The sequence below is a fragment of the Hemicordylus capensis genome, chromosome 6 (genome assembly GCF_027244095.1).
Source record: "Hemicordylus capensis ecotype Gifberg chromosome 6, rHemCap1.1.pri, whole genome shotgun sequence".
In the NCBI taxonomy this organism is placed as follows: Eukaryota; Metazoa; Chordata; class Lepidosauria; order Squamata; family Cordylidae; genus Hemicordylus; species Hemicordylus capensis.
In genome coordinates, this window is record NC_069662.1 from 167,567,848 (window position 1) to 167,581,637 (window position 13,790).

A 13,790-nucleotide genomic window follows, 5' to 3' on the forward strand; every position below is an offset into this window, starting at 1 on the left:
ACACAGATAGACCAAGTTTTGTCTTGGAGGCTTTGTGGGGAGAGGAGGGACATAGCTCAGTGGCAGAGGGACCAAGGCTGTGATTTGGGGAAAGGCCGCTTCCGAGTTTCCTTCTTGTGTTCCTAGACCACTAGTGAGCGTAGACCTTCCCAGTTCCTACCTTACCCTGATTCTTGCAATAATTCATTGCACTGCTCTCCGGCTAATGACTAACCATTTTATACATCCTGCTAGTTCATCTTCAGTCAAATGGAGATCTGTTCACCACTTTGAGAACTTTTTTCTCTAGAAAAGCTGTATATACACACGTGGACAAATGTGTTGCTAACCCTCCACGAAAAAAGAAGAACCCACAATTGTCTCTGAAATAACTTGAAACTGACAAACGTAATTGGCACCCATCATTGTTTATTCCGCATTTAACAAAAATCAGACTTTGCTTTAACGTTTTGATGCAACAGAATATTTCAAATAATCACACAAATGAAAATGGCATGGACAAAAATGTTGGGACCCTTAACCTAATATTTTGTTGCACAACCTTTAGAGGCAATCACTGCAAACAGGCAATTCCTGTAGCTCTCAATGCGACTTCTGCACCTGTCAACAGGTAGTTTGGCCCACTCTTCCTGAGCAAACTGCTCCAGCTGTGTCAGGTTTGAAGGGTGCCTTCTCCAGACTGCATGTTTCAGTTCTTTCCATAGATGTTCAATAGGATTTGCCCACATTTGTCCACGTGTGTAAATATTAATAAGAATAATCATGGGTAAATATCTAGACTGCAGGCTATTCTGCATATGCAAACATCTAGAACCAACGTCTCCAGTCAAGGGTTCCTTTGCCCAGCGTAGCTGGTTTTGATGGTCATAATATATTTGGAAGGTGGCTGTGCTGGTGACATCAGAGAGAGGGCTTTGGGCAGGGTTTCTCGTGGGCAGGAATTCAGGACCCCGAGTAGCTCTGGGTGCTGTCCCATGACTACCAAGAGAAGCAGAACAAATTGTACAGGTGAATGCAAATACTTACAAAAGGAGTTGTGTTTTGGATTTTTTTAAAGCACAAAGAACAAGGATCCCCTCACTGACCCGATTAGACAGAGAGGGAGACTTCTAGTTTCTTGGATCATTTAAAATGCTTTGTAATGTTTTTCCCTTGTGGTCAGCAAATTCTTTGATGGGATTTTTCCCCAGATGTGGGGAAAGCCACTTCAAATCCCTGCTTCTCTCCAGTAGTGGCTGGCTGGCTTTGGGTAGCCATTCTCGCTTGAAGGAAATATTTCAGCTTCCACCCAAAGCATAACTAAGTATGGAACTCACTGCCACAACATGTGGTGATGGCTGCTTCCTTAGATGGCTTTAAGAGGATTGGACCAGGGGTACTCACTTGGGACCCCAGATGTTGTTGGTCTACAATTTCCAACGTTCCTAGTAAGCCACAGTGGCTTTTGACCATTGCAATATTTTGTGACACAAAGATGGGAAAAGAAAACGGCCTTTATGGCCAGGAATGATGGGAGTTGTTGTCCAACAACATAGCAAGCTGTCATCTACTGAGTCAGATCATTGGTCTATCTAGGTCAGTATTGTTTACCCTGACTGGCAGCTGCTATCTAGAACTTCAGGCAAGACGTTTTCTCAGCCCTACCTAGAGATGCCTTCTGCATGCTAAGCAGATGCTCTGTCACTGACCTAAGGTTGCACTGTGAGCAGGATCCAAACCTACATGGAACATAGGAAGCTGCCTTGTCCTGAGTCAGACCATTGGTCCATCTAGTATTATCTACCCATACTGGCAGCAGCTTCTCCAAGGTTGCAGGCAGGAGTCTCTCTCAGCCCTTTCTTGGAGATGCTACCAGGGAGGGAATATCCCAGAGTTTTTCCCAGAATGGCCCCATCCCCTAAGGGGAATATCTTACAGCGCTCACACATGTAGTCTTCCATTCAAATACAAACCAGAGTAATCCTTGCTTAGCAAAGGGGACAATTCATGCTTGCTACTACAAGACCAGCTCTCCTCCCCAATTTTTAAAATTTAATTAACACAGAGAAACCCCATTGGATTTCAAATCCAATGCTTTAACCACTCTGCCAACACATCTTTCTTTTTGTTGAAAAAACAGTATATACATATACTATACAGACATAGACTGTAGTAGTAGCCATAGCTTTTCCCCCTCAAAATGTACTGGCAGCCATGGGATTCGAACCCATTCCCCCGAAGAGACTGGAGCCTTAATCCAGCGCCTTCAACCGCTCAGCTACACTACCAAGTTTGGTGACCCGATTTTGAAATACTCCAGATGAAATAAAGTGCAAAATATTATAGTACTCTGCATTTGGATTGCTCTTAATGTATTTCTGTATATATATTTATGTCTGCAGTGCCCATGACACTTTGCAAAGCAAAGAAAATAGGTTGCTGCCCCAAGGACCATGCAATTTAAATGTTGACATGTGAGGGAGATTACAGAGTGAAGAGAGGGAAAACTGGCCACAAATAAGAGAGGAGGCAAATGGCTGAGACAAGGAGGGGCAAGGGATGGCTGTGAGCAAAATGTCTTAGGGCCCCAAGTTTGAGAACCCCTCGATTAGACATATTCATGGGCAGGGGGGAGGAGAAGTATATCAGGGGTCATTAGGCATGATAGATAAATCAAGCCTCCAGGTTCAGCAGCAGTGTACCTCTTGATGGGGTAAGAGCACGAGAGCTTGTTCCTGCCTTTCCCTACTCCTGGGCTTCTTGGAAGCCTCTTCTTCACCACGGTGGGGGAAGCAAGCTGCTGGAATCCCAGGACCCTTGTTCTGACCCAGCAGGGCCCTTCTCATGAAGCATGAGAGCTGAAAATGAAGCCTCCATATACAAAGGCAATATATCTCTGAAGACTTGTTGCTGAGGAGCAACTGTGTCGGAGGCCCTGTTCCCTGGCCTTCCCAGAGGCATCTTTGGCCACTGTGGGAACAAGGTCAGAGTTTTCTCAACCTTTTACGTAGCAAATACTCCCTAGCTTGTGAGAATTTTAAGAAGCGCCATATTTACCCGAGGAAGATGAGGATTTCCCCCAGGTCTTTCCTGTTAAATACGAGGAGGGTGTCTTAGATTCAGAATCCTCTTTCTTTTGAGCAGATCCAGCTAAGCTATATTTAACCTCTGTCTTTTAAGGCATCATCTTACATTCAGAGTCGCCTTCTGTTTCAGTAAAGATGATACCGACATTTCCCAGTGGATGTTGACTTTACAGTAATATGCGCCGTGTGTTGGCACATAGGGCAATGATGGTGCGACAGAGGCCCTCTTTCATGTGGGTCGGGTTGCCATCTTTTATACTAGGGTGTGCAAACTCAAGTATGTACCTGGTTTAGACATGGTGTTGGCCACAACTAGAATGACTCGACTGCAAGAGCTGAAGCAATATTTTCCCCTGGGAAGGCGGGGGGGGGGGAGAGATAGAGGAGGGTTTATGAGGGGAAGGGGGAGGGAGAAGGCACAGGTGGCAACTCTGTAGAGCAGGGATCTTCAGCGTTGGGCCCCCAGATGTTAGTGGACTTCAACTCCCATAATCCCAAGCCCCAGTGGCCTTTGGTTGTGGATTATGGGAGTTGAAGTCCAATAACATCTGGGGGCCCAACGTTGAGGATCCCTGCTGTAGAGGACTCTTAGAGGGATGGAAGATTGTGGCTGCTTTGTTCTAAAAAGGGGTATTGGGGTGTCGTGGGTGAAGCTAGTGTTTGGACCTTTAGTTCAGAGGTAAGAAAACCCAAAGAAATAATCGGGCACAAGACTCGTGAAAATGACAGACCAGTAAGAACAAGAGAACGGCAACATTTATATTAATAAAACTCTACATGTCGGGATCTTTGTGTCTGGAACTGATACTCCCCCTGTAGAACTGTTGCACAAATCAGGGCTTTGGACTGGACTTTGCTAGTTCTAAAAAAGTAACCTCAAGGTTTGTTCTTGTAACAGCTGTTTTTAAGGAGACGCGTCGGATGACATAAGCATGCCAAATCTTGGTTTTAAACGACTTCTTGTTACAATTGGATCATTTTCCAGGCAAATGATTTATTATTTTGCTTTTTGGCCCACTCAAGTGTGAGAAAGTGGTATCACATAAATATGTTGAGACAAAGGGGAGAAGCTCTGTTCCCCAGTTGCGGGTATTTTCATCCCATTTTCTTTTAAAAGAGCCGGGATGACTCTCAGCAATGTTCCCTCTAACAGGGATTTCCAGATGTGGTTGACTAAAAATCCCAGAATCCCCGGCTCCAATGGCTTTTGCTTGGGGATTGTGGGAGTTGTAGTCAACCACATCTGGGAACCTCTGTTAGGGGGAACACTGTCTCCCAGTCTTGTGTTTTATATCCTCTGCAATGGACCGTCTGTAGAAAGTTCAAAAAAACTTGGAATCAAAAAAACTTCCTGGAATCTCTGCTTGTTCAATAGTGCTGTCATTAAATGGATTGGAAATCCACAATTTCTGTGTCACTTGAAATGAGCTGAAGATCCACAGATCCAGTGGTGGGGTGTTTTTGGGGTGTGTGTGTATGTGTGTGTTTTGGGGGGCATATAAAGAATAAGAGGTCAGCTTCAATAAGAAAGTAAACTTAAAAGATAAATCCTAGGCAATGCTCTTAGGCATGAAATAAAGACAGTGATGTGTACCTGACTTCAGCAGAGAGCACACACAGGCATGTAAGGGGTTTAAGAACTGCAGAGTCTAAAAATGGAACTCCTAGGGAGACTAGAAAGTGATTTCCGAGTCGACGGTGAGAAGAGATGAGAGAGACACACAGAGAAGTCATTCAATGGCTAAAACAGATGGAGACGGTGAAGAGAGAAAAGAAGGAAAATCACTGGTCTGTTGCTGCAGATGTTTTGTGCAAACTGCTAATTCTTGGGCACCTGGGAGGCTGCCTTTTAGCTTCTGCACAGACATTTGCACATGAGTAGAACACAGTCATTCACATACTTAGTGGATGACACATCTGACTTGCAGGAAAATGAAGCTTGTGAAATTCCCCAATCTTGGACCAGTCACAGATTAAGAATAAAATGCTCTTCACACACACAGAAAGAGATTCATGCAAGGGGCCAGGTAGCTTAACAGGTGAAAAAGAGCCAAGATAAGGCAGAGATAGGCGGAAAAGTGGCTTGAGACCAAAGAGACACACCAGTCTTAAATCAGGTGAGCTGAGTCTCTAGTCAGAAGGTTGAAGCTGGGTATGGGGGTGGGGGGGTGAGTGAGTTTGGCAGCCCCGGGTGGGAAAGTCAGGACTACGCAGAGATCTGCTTGCGTTCGTTCAACTTTCACTTTTCTGCTCTTAAAAACTCACCAGGAAAACCTTGACATTGTCATGTATGGAGGACAATGTGTGTGAACAGTTTCAGGAGATATGGGCGAAGCGCACTCCTGTAGTGGCCATTGATAGTTCTGACCAAACGAACTGGGCTTACCTGAACAGGGAATTTTTGAACTAGAACATCCCCTGGATTCGGACTAGATACTCGGTTGGAACCCGTAGCCTCGCATACCTGATCAAACTGTTTGGCATATAGCTATTCTATTCCTTCCTGGCTCCTGAGAGATTATAGATCTCTGGAATCCTGTTTCCTGCAGGTACTAGACATTTTAAATTACTTGCATTAAATATTGGAAACGCTTAAACTCGTAATCCCCTTGTTTGAGGTGTAAAGGAGAGGAAGCCACGGCAAGCGTCTTGTCACTCAGTTTCTAGTTACCCCTGGCTTGAGCCGGCAGATGGGGTGTGTGGGTGAAATAGGTTGGAGCACCCTTAACGTGACCTCTCTTCGTCCCCCAGGCCCCACTGCTCATGTCTAGGCAGTAACCAGAAGCAAAAACTGAGTGAGCATCGAAGAAAAGCAAGCGTTTTTCTCTCCATCCTCCTTGCTGGGTTCCTTTCCTCTCCCCCTCATCCTTTACTCCCTGGGTCTTGTGTATTCCCACGTACCACAGGTTGAGAAACTGAGGACTATAGATGGACCTTTGGTCCTGTCCAGCTGAGTTCTTACGTTCTTATGCCAGTGGAACTACCAGGGACAGTATATTTTTACCACTTCAAGAACAGTAGTTTCCCAGTACAGGGCCCATACAGCCGCCAAACCAAGCTCTCTCACACCAGGGTAGCTTGGTCATCTGTATCATTCCAGCAAGTGATAAAGGCCTGGTTCATGTGCTCATCTAATCCATGGGTTAAATTCTTTTGAACAGGCTGTGGTGAGCCTCTGGCTCCTTTGCACATGAGGGAAGGAGGCTGTGTGCTTCCACAGTCCACTGGATTTGAATAAAGCAGTTTCCTGTTGCATTAGAACTTGGGAAACCTTGTTGTGTCCTAGCTGGTTGAATTGTAAATCAGGATCTGAAACTAGTTTGATTCTGGTTTGTTTGACTTGACTATAGTTAGAACAACCCACAGTGTCCCAAGTTCAAAGATGAAAGGAAACTGTGGTTTGCTCTAAAATGGGAGGTTTCATTCTCTTGCCTTTGCACATGAAAGACATTGAGAGATATGGGCGAAGCACACAAGCCTGCAACTTGCTCACAATACTCTGAGCATGGTTTAAATCAGGGCAACACAACTTTGGCCCTCCAGCTGCTGTTGGACTACAACTCCCATCATCCCGGACTGTTGGCCACTGTGGATGAGGATGATGGGAGTTGTAGTCCAACAACAGCTAGTGGGCCAAAGTTGTACTGCCCTAGTTTAAAGGGTTGCCTAAACCAGGCCGAAGAGAATTTTGCCACACATCAGCTGCCATGGTGAGGGAGATTGGGCACTAGTTATCGCATCCAAATTTTTTGGTTGTGGTCCCTCGGCTTTGGACCACCCTCCCAAGAGCTTCTCCATGCTCTCTCCCTCAGTGTTTTTTTTAAAAAAAAAACAATTAAAGACACCTTTTTAGAGAGGTTTTTAAATGTTTTCTCCTCTGCTTAGAACTGGCAGATTGTTTAGTTTTTAGCTTTTTACTTAAAAATTTCAATTTGTAACTTTTAAATGTGGTTTTAGCTTGACCTTTTAATGTGTTTCATTTTATTTATTTATTTATTCATCATATTTTTATACTGCCTATGTACATCTCTAGTATTATTATTATTATTATTTTATTTTATTATTGTTTTATGCTTTTATCTATTAAGGATGTGAAATGCCCCGAGCAGTGGTGCAATGGAGAGGCAGGGTATACACATTTTAAATACGCAAATAATAAATAAGACCCATCAGCAGTTCCAGGCCTCTGTTTTTTAGGATCAAGCTTCACATGACGTTCAGCTGCACACATATATGTTTCCCAAGACTGCTTTTGTCTGGGTCCTTGTAAACCCAAAGCCGCTATGGGAAGCTGCATTCTGGAACAGAAGTTTGCCCAGGAGATTTGTGGGAGAGGAGTGGTGTGAGCATGGTCCGTATCTCTTTCCCTGCAGGCAGTTTTGTTACCGTCACCTCCCCTTCTGATCTCCTTTTTACCCTGCAAGGAAAAGATGCAGGGATTTCAGCAGATAGCGGAAAGATATCAGAAAGATTGGGGTGGGGGGGGTGGTAGGTTGGAGAAATTGATAAGAAGAATAGCCTGCAGGGGAAAGGATAAATTCCATTGACCTCTTACTCCATCACACAGATTTCTGCAGCCTCAGGACAAACAGACCACTCCCACCCCTCGAGGAGAACATTCCTGTGACTGATTAGCCCATGTATTATTATTGAAAACCTGTCTCTGGGCTCCACCCTTTCAGATTACAGCCTCACTTGGTTGAATGCTGTTTCAGACAATAAAAATCCCTTGCACTTAGAAAACTAGCTCTTTTTCTTCCTGATATTCTACATTTCTGTGTGCAGAAGGTTTTTTGGGTCCCCCCCCCCTTTTTTTTTTTTTGCATGGAGGAGCTTTCAGTCCCAAGTCCCCAGCCAGCTGAAATGGTGTGTGCAGCCCTGGCAGAGATTTACCTTGTGAGTGAGAACTAGGCCATCTGGTGGAGTTAGATTGCTCTAAGATGCCAATGGGCGATTCACAATGCCTAAGTCCCTTGCTTGTTTCCTGCAGCATTGAGAGATTTGCTTGTGTGAATGAGACCTTGCAGATGAATTGCCACAGGTAGAACATTTGTGTTGCCCCGTGCAGTGCTTTTCAACAGAGGATGGTCACATATTTAGTCCACATTTGCTTAAAGCTGGGTGGCCAGCCTGGCTCTCCAGCTGTTTTTGAGCTACAGCTCCCATCATCCCCAGCCAGGGATGACGGGATTTGTAGTCCATCAACATCTGGAGAGCCTCAGGCTGGCCACACTGACTTAAGTGATTGTATCAACATATGGAGGTTGGGTTTTTTTTTAAAAAAAAAATAAAAATTGGTGAGTAGAACTTATCCCTTGGAGACAAGTGTGATCCAGTAGACAGATCCAGAACCCGAGCTTTGGAGAATAGGGCCTGTTTCACACATCTTCTAAAAACACTCTGGACAAAATGGTGTAATGTGGCAAGTGCACATGTAAGTTCATGTACCCAGCTGCTGCAAGCCATCCAGTCCTTTTATTTGAAAAATGAAAAGATGTAGATTTAATGGCTGAACATCACTCTGAGCCAAGAAAGTGGATGTTCTTTGGTATCACTCTGGCCTAGCCTCAGTTCTTCATCTGTAGAATGGGTTAAACCTCTAACTCTAACTGTATTATGGGTTTTATATGATTTCCCTCCCTTTTGTTTTTCTTATTGGGATTTTGTATAATTTTGTTTCATGTTTGATTTTCTGTTTTCTGATCAGTGATCGAAATAAACAATTAATTCATCTGTTAAATGGGGATTTTGAAGGATGGCTCACAGGGTTGGTGAGACCAAAGGGTGGGACAGAAGCTCAGGGGAGAAACATCTACTCTGCATGCTGAAGTCAATCCCTAGCATCTCTAGGTGCTATTATTATTATTATTATTATCATTATCATTATTATTATTAAAAAATATTTATGCCTACCCTTCAGTGCACTACTGCTTGAGGCGGCTTACAACATTAATAAAATAGATATAATATAGAATAAGATACAACAGAAACAACAGAAACCTGAGCCTTTTGGAAGGGCGGTATAAAAGTTTTAATAATAATAAAATAAAATAAAATGTAGGATAAAAATTTAAAAGTTAAAACAACAATTGAAATGAGTTTTAAAAATTGAAAATTAAAAGTTGACAATGGAAAAACTCAACACTAAAAAGCCTACCAGATAAAAGTGGAGGGCAAAATAGTAAAAAGCCTGTCTAAAAAGATGTGCCTTCTGTTGTTTCTTTAAAACACTGTAGAGTTGGGGTCAGTGCAGATAGTACTGGCCTAGATGGACCAGCGGTCTGACTCGGTATAAAGCAGCTTCATGTGTTCATAAGCGTGCCTATGTTTCCGAGGAAGAGTTCTTTGGAGCTCAAAAGCTTGCACCACCTTTAAGCTTCTGGTTGGTCCAACAGAAGGGATCACCTCACCCATTCCACATTGCCTCACAGGTCCTGCGCTTGAGGCCTGGCTTACATTAAGCCTCAGCAATGGTATGCATGTGAGAAAGGAGAAGGGAAATGCAAGTCCTTCATTCATTCAGTATTTCCAGCAAATTTCATGTCAGGATTAATGTGGAACACATTTTTCCTGGTCTGGTATTAACATTTTTGCCCAGGCAGCCCCTGTAATTATGCGGTCAGACCATCTAAAAGCTGTCTTTATCCTTCATGCTTCCTGGGGAGGGTAATTAACATTGCATGGCTAAATATTTTCTATTCTTATTAGCTGCGAGTTTGGGCAGAGTGAGGGGGGCTGGTGGGTTTTTCTTTAGAAGGAAATATGTCAAGGGGGAGAGAAATATTTAATGAATTCAGGGAGGTGGTTTTTATTTTTTTTATTTACACAAAAATGCTGTAGGCTAAAAATCTCTTTGGGTGACACAGATTGGTTGGGGAGTGGGGGAGAACACCGGCAGACCCTCCGACATTTCATAGATGAAATTAGGGACACTGCTGTGTGTTGGCAGCACCCCTGTTCCAACACCCAAGGATCGTGGCCAAGTACCCTTCCAACACACACAGCAGCCTTTTTCACACATCCATGTTCAATGTACATGCAGTCTTGCATATAGTGTACATGCACACACATCTGTACACACATACCAGCATGATTCAGACATCATGCTGTACGAGTGTACAGATGTCTGTACACTCGTACATGTGTTTGTGTGAATGGCTGTACCTGCATTCATGTTAAAAGTAGGAACATAGCAAACTGCCATATACTGAGTCAGACCATTGGTCCCTCTAGCTCAGTATTGTCTACACCAGTGTTTCTCAACCACCGGTCCCTGGACCGCTGCCGGTCCCCGAAGGGTTGAGTGCCGGTCCCTGACTGGGAGTCAACCTCCCCCCCCCAACTGAAATCAAGGCACTCACTTCCTCAATTTTGCACATGGCACGGAAGAGGAAGAGTATCACAGAAGCATGGGACCCTTCTTGTGCCTTGCCTCCACGTGCTGCTGAGATCTTCCTACAGCTATCTTATTCCCGATCTTTACAGCTTCAAACTGTATGCGGTGCGGGGGCATGGAGGAAAAAGTATGGCAGTGGGCGCCACTTGAAGGGCTGCTGGTTCTTGCATGCTCATTGTTTGCAGCCAAAGGTTGGTTGATTGAAACCCAGCTGCCTGTTGTGGTCGAGGCGCCTTGAGAGGGAACGCTGTTTCCCTCTTGCATCAGTGGGGCTTGCTTGTATGTTGTTTTCATTGGCCCCATGTAGCTTTTGAATTTTTCTAATGGCCCAACATCCCCTCTCCACTGAGTAATCAGAAGCACCTCCACCACCACCCCGCACATACTGAAGACATACTGGAGACAAATTTGTTCACCCAGGCTTTTAGATTCAGGGGTTCTCAACCTTGGGTACCCAGACGTTGGTGGACTTCTACTCCCATAATCCCCAGCCATAATGGCCAAATGCCATTGTTGTTGGGGGTTATGGGAGTTTAACTGAGGGACCCAAGGTTAAGAACCCCTAATATTCCATGTTTGCAAAAGATTCCAAATTTAATTATTTTAATGCTTATATTATTTTCATTCTAAACAGCCCAGAGATGCAAGTTTTGGGCAGTATAGAAGTCAGATAGATAGATAGACAGACTTGAAACCCCTTTACTAACTGCTGGTCCGGGAAACTGCGCATGAAGAATGTAGTGGTCCTTGAAACTCTGCACGAAGAATTTAGCGGTCCTTGACTCCAAAAAGTTTGAGAAACACTGGTCTACACAGACTGGCAGCAGCTTCTCCAAGGTTGCAGGCAGGAGTCTCTCTCAGCCCTATCTTGGAGAAGCCAGGGAGGGAACTTGAAACCTTCTGCTCTTCCCAGAGCGGCTCCATCCCCTGAGGGGAATATCTTGCAGTGCTCGCACATCAAGTCTCCCATTCATATGCAACCAGGGTGGACCCTGCTTAGCTATGGGGACAAGTCATGCTTGCTACCACAAGACCAGCTCTTCACCTTTAACATGGACACAGGCCCTTCAGACGCGTGGTACGGATAGGAAGCATACTGCTCTACCTGTATTCAACATAACATGTAGACGGCTGTACGTGTGTACACTGTACACCTGTTTTACAAGTGTTGAACATAACATGTGAATGGGCCTGCTGAATCCATCCTCGTCTTATGGCTGAAGCTCCCTGGTCAGAAACTCATTTCCCTGGAGGGCCACCTTGAGAGGTGAGTGGTGAGGGACTCCTGCAATGCCCATGAGCAGCCCTTTCATGAGGCGGGGTGCGGCGGACACCTCAGGTGGCAGCACCACGGTGGTGGCAGCACCACCGCAATCCAAACAGCTGTCCGGGACCAAGCTAATTCTGGCATGCTTTGCAAGGAGCATCTCTCCTCACACTTGTTGCAAAGCTTACAAGGCGCACGAGGAGGGAAGAGGCGGCTGCTGGCCTGTGTTCGCTCTAACAGGAATTCCCAGGTGTTGTTGACTACAACTCCCATAATCCCCAGCCAAAGGCCAGAAGGGGCACAAGGCAAGGCAGCATTTGGCCTCTCAGGGGCTGCAGTACCTTGGGCTGTCCCCGAGGACACCCCACCCACTCCATGATCCGCCAGGAAATCACTTTCCCTATTTCTTATAACTGTGTACAAATCTGTACCTGTGAACACTGGACACCTGTGCAAGTGTGGAACATAACATGTGAAGGGTTTGTTGTCATTCACACATTATGGTCAGCGCTTGTAGGGGAGTACACTTCCTGTCTGTTCCTGCGTTTGAGAGGGTCTGTAGCCAGGTTCACTTTTTAATCAATGCATGTTCAGTCATTCACATAAAAACATGCACGTGTGCACAGACACCTAAACACAGATATAGCGTAATGCCTGAACAGGGCTCTTGTTGAAGGATCACCCGCTATTCCCTCTTTTGTGTTCGTTTCCACTGCAAGGGGGTGTCAGTAGACTGATCCTAACAATTTCCTTAAGAAATAAAACGGAAGAAATACAGTGTTTAATCTCACAGTGAGATTAAAAAAGGATAGCCACAACTCGGACTAATTCAGCAAGATGTAATGTCTGGATAGTCACTTGTGGGAGGTGGCAGAAAGGGATCTAAAGGGTCCAGCCGTTCTCCAAAGGAAGAACGGTGTTTTACAAGGGGCAGGGTCCAGGAAGTGCTTCAGCTCACATAATCCCCAGCCATTGTGCTGGGATTTAAGAGTTGTTTGTTTGTTTGTTTGTTTGTTTGTTTGTTTGTTTAACATATTTCTATACTGCCCCAAACCTACATCTCTGGGCAGTCCACAACAAAACAAAAACAGAAAGTAAAACATTAGTTAAAACAAAAACAAAAAGTTTAAAACACCACAACAATTCAAAATTCTTAAAACAATATTTTAAAACAGCATTAAAACCACCAAAACAATATTAGTTAAAAGCCTGGGTGAACAGATGCATCTTTAAAGACTTTTAAAAAGCTGTCAGAGATGGGGAGGCTCTTATTTCACTAGGGAGTGCATTCCAAAGCCTCGGGGCAGCAGCGGAGAAGGCCCATCCCTGAGTGGCCACCAGAAGAGCCAGTGGCAGCTGCAGACGGACCTCTCCAGCAGATCTCAGTGGGCGGTGGGGTTCATACTGAAGAAGATGTTCTCTTAAATACCCAGGGCCCAAGCTGTTTAGGGCTTTATAGGTTATGACCAACACCTTGTATTTTGCCCAGAAACATATCGGTATCCAGTGTAGATCTTTTAAAGTAGGAATGTTATGGGCTCTCCGAGATGACCCAGAGACCAACCTGGCTGCCGCATTCTGGACCAACTGTAGATTCCGGACTACATACAAGGGCAGCCCCACACAGAGTGCATTGCAGTAATCCAGTCTGGAGGTTACCAGCAGATGTACCACTGTTTTGAGGTCATTCATCTCAAGAAATAGACACAGCTGGCGTATCTGCCGAAGCTGATAGAAGGCACTGCTGGCCACCGCCTCAACCTGGGACACCAGAGAGAGGCTTGGATCCAGAAGCACCCCTAGACTGTGTGCCTGTTCTTTCTGGGGAAGTGTGACCCCATCCAGAACAGGAAGATCAAATTTGTCTCTCGGGTTTTGACCCCACACAATGAGTACCTCCGTCTTATCTGGATTCAGTCTCAGTTTGTTATCCCTCATCCAGCCCATCACTGACTCCAGGTAGGCTTTTAGGGAGGTTTTGCCCTCTCCTGATGATGCTGACATGGAGAAATAGATTTGGGTGTCATCAGGATACTGATGGCACCCTGCACCAAATCTCCTG

At 45.0% G+C, this 13,790-nt stretch overlaps 1 protein-coding gene and 1 non-coding gene across 2 annotated transcripts in view; one reads left to right on the forward strand and one right to left on the reverse strand.

The window, feature by feature from the left end:
• The window catches only part of LOC128328711 (tumor necrosis factor receptor superfamily member 16-like), a 63,109-nt gene that overhangs the window by 4,572 nt on the left and 44,747 nt on the right, over positions 1-13,790 (forward strand). The gene's annotated exons all lie outside the window — the stretch shown is intronic.
• On the reverse strand, positions 2,186-2,267 carry TRNAL-AAG (transfer RNA leucine (anticodon AAG)). The gene has a single exon. It is a non-coding gene; the product is annotated as a tRNA-Leu (tRNA).